Source organism: Bison bison, unplaced genomic scaffold (genome assembly GCF_000754665.1).
Source record: "Bison bison bison isolate TAMUID 2011002044 unplaced genomic scaffold, Bison_UMD1.0 scf7180017862275, whole genome shotgun sequence".
In the NCBI taxonomy this organism is placed as follows: Eukaryota; Metazoa; Chordata; class Mammalia; order Artiodactyla; family Bovidae; genus Bison; species Bison bison.
In genome coordinates, this window is record NW_011492847.1 from 775,562 (window position 1) to 781,959 (window position 6,398).

Sequence of the window (6,398 nt, forward strand, 5' to 3'; positions counted from 1 at the left end):
TATTAAAAAGAATGCATTTGAATCAGTTCTAATGAGGTGGATGAAATTGGAGCCTATTATACAGAGTGAAGTAAGTCAGAAAGAAAAACACCAATACAGTATATTAATGCATATATATGGAATTTAGAAAGATGGTAACAATGATCCTATATGCAAGACAGCAAAAGAGACACGGATATAAAGAACAGACTTTTGGACTCTGTGGGAGAAGGCGAGGGTGGGATGATTTGAGAGAATAGCACTGAAACATGTATGTTATCATATGTGAAATAGATCACCAGTCCAGGTTCGATGCATGAGACAGGGTGCTCAGGGCTGGTGCACTGGGATGACCCTGAGAGATGGGATGGGGAGGGAGGTAGGAGGGAGGGTCAGGACAGGGAACACATGTACACCCATGGCTGATTCATGTGAACGTATGGCAAAACCCACAATATTGTAAAGTAATTAGCCTCCAATTAAAATAAAAAAAATTTTTTTTAAAGAGAAAAAAAAAAAGAAATTCAAAATCTTCCTTCTCCTTGCCCCGTTCAGAGGATCAAGTCTCCCCAAGCACCCAGGCTTCATGCCTCCTGGGATTGCTCTCCGACTCCCTGGGGCACTGCTTGGCCAGGGCTTCTCTGCTTTCCTGGTTCCCCAACTCTCTCGATTTGAGATCTATATCTCGAGCTTCATTTTGGCCTGGGATTTACAATGGAGTTTTAGACTTGCTGCCCTGATTGACTTCAGGTGCCCCAGGAATTTCTCCTTTCTGCCCTCCTAATTCAGCATAGAGGGAGGAGGGATCTGACACAAATGCCAAGTGTAGTCAGACTCTATTTTGGATTACATCCCCTACATCCACACAGTGGGCTTGAATCAATTGTCTTGCCTTAAAGTCCAGAGACTTTAATTATCTGTTTAGATCAGATAATAACGTTGTTACAGTTTTGCAAATAGTGCTGTGGGATTGTATTGAGTATGAATCTCAACTTGTTGGGAGAGCTAGCAAACCAACTAGAAAAAACTGAACCCCGATCTTGCACCTACTCTCAAGTAAATTCCAAAATAGATCACCAAATAAATGCAAAATAAATGAAACCATAAAATACTAGAAAAAAATCAGAAACTTTTTAAAGATCTCAGAGAAGACCATAAAATAAAATAATGTCTGACTGAATAAAAGTACAACTTTCTGTTAACAGAACATTGTAAATCAACTATACTTCAATAAAATAATTTTAAAAAACTATAACTTTCCATTTGCTAAAAGTGTATCATAAACAAATAAAACAAATTGAATGATAAATGGTAGAGAAAATTTTCCAATGCATATGAAAGACAAAGAGCTAATTTTCTAAATAAGGAGCTATTTTTTACAAATTGATAAGAAAGAAAACAATATTCCAAAAGAAAGTGACAGAGAGCCTGAGCAGACATTTCACAGAAAATACAAATGGGTTTACAACATACAAAGAGATGCCCAATCTCACAACCAAAGAAATAGACATAAAACTATGCTGAAATTATGTGGGGCTTTTTGCCATGCTGCATGGTATGCAGGATCTTAGTTCCCAGACAGAGATCGAACCCATGTCCCCTGCAGTGGAAGGGCAGGGTCTTAACCACTGGATCACCAAGGAAGTCCCTGAAATTAGATTTTGTACAAATTATATTTAGAAACTACTAAAAAAAGTTATAATGCACTGGTTAGAGAGTGAAACAGGAGCTTGCATTCATTGCTACTGAGAATATAAATTGGTACAATTCCTTGGAGGACAATTTGGCTATAGCTATTAAAGTGCAAGTGTATGTAATCTTTGCCTCAGCTATTTTACTTCTAGAATTTATCCTATACACACATTCACAAAGACATACATATTTCGAATATAAAGGTACATATTCACTGCTGCATTGTTTTATAGTAATTGTATATAGTATAGTAAATAGTAAGGACACTGCGTAAATGCCCATCAGAAGGGATCAGTTGAATAAGATAAAATACATACATATACAAAAATAATGGATTACTGTGCTTTTGTAAAAACAAATAAAAAGCTATGATATCCAAGAAATACTGTTAAGAGGTCAGCAGAGTATACATAATGTGATATCAGAAGTATAGGGGACTTCCCTGGCAGTTGAGTGGATAAGACTCCTTGCTCCCAAGGCAGGGGGCCCAGGTTTGATCCCTGGTCAGGGAACTAGACCCTCCATGCTACAATTAAAGATCCCACCTGCAGCATCAAAGACCCAGAGCAGCAAATAAATAAATAAAAATATTAAAAAAAAAAGAGAGAGAAACAGGAGGGTATACCTGAGAAACTAGCAATAGCTATTGCACCTGGGAGGGAAGTTGCTGGACTGGGAATTGGAATGAGGAAAAGGTGTGTGTTTGTCACTACTCTTTTATGTGGTTTACTTAATTTTTTTTTCATGTGCATGTATTTACCTTTACAAAAGAAAATTAGGACTTCCCTCGTGGTTCAGTGGTTAAGAATCTGCCTGCCAACACAGGGGACACGGGTTTAATTCCTGGTCCAATTCCTGATCCAGGAAGATTCCACATGCCATGGGCAAGTAAGCTCCTGTGCCACAACTGCTCTAACCTGTGCTCTAGAGGCTGCGAAGCACAACTACTGAAGTCTGCAGGCCCTAGAGCCTACGCTTGGCAACAAGAGAAGCCACTGCAATGAGAAGCCCATGCGCTGCAACTAGAGAAATCCTCCTCAAAGCAAAGACCCAGTGCACCAAAGATAAATAATTAAAAAAAAAGAAAAATACGTAATGTGTTGCCATCTTAAACAATTGGTGTACAAAAATTTTGCTTTACATTTGGTTATATAGGGAAACTGCCAACCGTGCACGCATGCTAAGTCACTTCAGTTGTGTCTGACTCTTTGTGACCCTATGGGCTGCAGCCCACCAGGCTCCTCTGTCCATGGGATTCTCCAGGCAAGAATACTGGAGTGGGTTGCCATGCCCTCCTCCAGGGGATCTTCCTTACAGAGGGATCAAACCTGCCTCTCTTGTGTCTCCTGCACTGGCACACTTGATTCTCTAAAACTAATGGATTGCTTTTAAAATCAAAAGAAAATAAGGAGCTTCCTGTTAAATGAGGAGTAGCTCTCATAGTCAACAAAAGAGTCTGAATTACAGTATTTGGGTGCAATCTCAAAAATGACAGAATAATCTCTGTTCATTTCCAAGGCAAACCATTCAATATCACCGTAATCCAAGTGTGAGCCCCAACCACTAATGCCAAAGAAGCTGAACAGTTCTATGATGACCTTCAAGACCTTCTAGAACTAACACCAAAAAAAAGACGTCGTTTTTATCATAGGGGACTGGAATGCATAAGTAGGAAGTCAAGAGATACCTGGAATAACAGGCAAGTTTGGCCTTGGAGTACAAAATGAAGCAAGACAAAAGCTAACAGAGTTTTGCCAAGAGAATGCACTGGATATAGCAAACACCTTCTTCCAACAATACAAGAGGTGACAACTCTACACATGGACATCACCAGATGGCCAATACCAAAATCAGACTGATTATATTCTTTGCAGCCAAAGATGGAGAAAATCTACACAGTCAGCAGAAACAAGACCAGGAGCTGACTGTGGCTCAGATCATGAGCTCCTTATTGCAAAATTCAGACTTAAATTGAAGAAAGTAAGGAAAACCACTAGACCATTCAGGTATGACCTAAATCAAATCCCCTTATTTAGGGGAAGTGACAAATAGATTCAAGGGATTCGATCTGATAGACAGAGTACCTGATGAAATATGGATGGAAGTTCATGACATTGTACAGGAGGCAGTGATCAAGACCATCCCCAAGAAAAAGAGATGCAAAAAGGCAAAATGGTTGTCTGAGGAGGCCTTACAAATAGCTGAGAAAAGAAGAGAAGCTAAAGGCAAAGGAGAAAAGGAAAGATATACCCATCTGAAAGCAGAGTTCCGAAGAATAGTAAGGAGAGAGAAGAAAGCCTTCCTCAGTGATCAATGCAAAGAAATACAGGAAAATAATCAAATGGGAAAGACTAGAGATCTCTTCAAGAAAATTAGAGATACCAAGGGAACATTTCATGCAAGATGGGCACAATAAAGGACAGAAATGGCATGGACCGAACAGAAGCAGAAGATATTAAGAGGTGGCAAGAATACACAGAAGAACTATACAAAAAAGATCTTCACGACCCAGATAACCATGATGGTGTGATCACTCACCTAGAGCCAGACATTCTGGAATGGGAAGTCAAGTGGGCCTTAGGAAGCATCACTACAAACAAAGCTAGTGGAGGTGATGGAATTCCAGTTGAGCTACTCTAAATCCTAAAAGATGATGCTGTGAAAGTGCTGCACTCAATATGCCAGCAAATATGGAAAACTCAGCAGTGGCCACAGGACTGGAAAAGATCAGTTTTTATTCCAGTCCCAAAGAAAGGCAATGCCAAAGAATGTTCAAACTATCACACAATTGGACTCATTTCACAGGGTAGCAAAGTAATGCTCAAAATTCTCCAAGTGAGGCTTCAACAGTATGTGAACTGAGAACTCCCAGATGTTCAAGCTGGATTTAGAAAAGGCAGAGGAACCAGAGATCAAATTGCCAACATCTGCTAGATCATAGAAAAATAAAGAGAATTCCAAGAAAACATCTACTTCTGCTTCATTGACTACACTAAAGCCTTTGACTGTGTGGATCAGAATAAACTGTGGAAAATTCTTAAAGAGATCGGAATACCAGACCACCTGACCTGCCTCTTGAGAAATCTGTATGCAGGTCAGGAAGCAACAGTTAGAACTGGACATGGAACAACAGACTGGTTCCAAATCGAGAAAGGACTACATCAAGGCTGTATATTGTCACCCTGCTTATTTAACTCATATGCAGAGTACCTCATGCAAAATGCTGGGCTGGATGAAGCACAAGCTGGAATCAAGATTGCTGGGAGAAATACCAATAACCTCAGATATGAAATGACACTACCCTTATGGCAGAAAGCGAAGAAGAACTAAAGAGCCTCTTGATGAAAGTGAAAGAGGAGAGTGAAAAAGCTGGCTTGAAACTCAACATTCAAAAAACAAAGATCATGGCAACAGGCCCCATCACTTCACGGCAAATAGATGGGGAAACAATGGAAACAGTGGCAGACTTTATTTTCTTAGGCTCCAAAAATCACTGCAGACGGTGATTGCAGCCTTGAAATTAAGACTCTTGCTCCTTGGAAGAAAAGCTATGTCCAACCTAGACAGCATATTAAAAAACAGAGACATTACTTTGCTGACAAAGGTCCATCGAGTCAAAGCTAGTGTTTTTCCAGTAGTCATGTATGGATGTGAGTTTTACTGTAAAGAAAGTCGAACACTGAAGAATTGATGCTTTTGAACTGTGGTGTCGGAGAAGACTCTTGAGAGTCCGCTGGACTGCAAGGAATCAAACCTGTCAATCCTAAAGGAAACTAGTCCTGAATATTTATTGGAAGGACTGATGCTGAAGCTCCAATACTTTGGCCACCTGATTAGAAGAACTGACTCATTGGAAAAGACCCTGATTCTGGGAAATATTGAAGGCAGGAGGAGAGGGGGACCACAGAGAATGAGATGGTTGGATGGCAACACCGACTCAATGGACATGAGTCTGAGCAAGCTCCGGGAGCTGATGATGGACAAGGAAAGTCTGGTGTGCTGCAGTCCATAGGGTTGCAAAGAATCGGACATGACTGAGTGACTGAACTTGAACTTGTCCAGTTAAATACAGAATTTTACACTTCCATTTATCTTTGTGTGTGTGTTAGTTGCTCAGTCGTGTCTGACTCTTTGTGACCTCATGAACTGTAACCCACCAGGCTCCTCTCTCCATGGAATTCTCCAGGCAAGAACACTGAAGTGGGTTGCATTCTATTCTCCAGGGGATCTTCCGGACCCAGGGATCAAACCTGGGCTTTCTGTATTGTAGGCAGACTTTTTTACCATCTGAGTTACCAGGGAAGTCCTTCATTTATCTCTAGTTCCTTCCAAAACTCCACAATAGGAATAGGAAGGGGAAAAGGCATAAACACATAACGATAAACAGTGTAAGAGAAGTAATAGCAGACGCAAGGTGTCCACATGTTTTGGGGAGATGGAAAGCAAATTGAAGAGTGGTTAATGACTGCAAAGAAGGTAGAGAAAACTGCAACCTAAAATTCTACATCAATTCAGTTCAGTCACTCAATCGTGTCCGACTCTTTGCAACCCCATGGACTGCAGCACGCCAGGCCTTCCTGTCCATCACTCACACCCAGAGCTTACTCAAACTCATGTCCATTGAGTTGGTGATACCATCCAACCATCTCATTCTGTCGTCCCCCTCTCCTCCTGCCTTCAATCTTTCCCAGCATCAGGATATTTTCCAATGAGTCAGTTCTTCACAT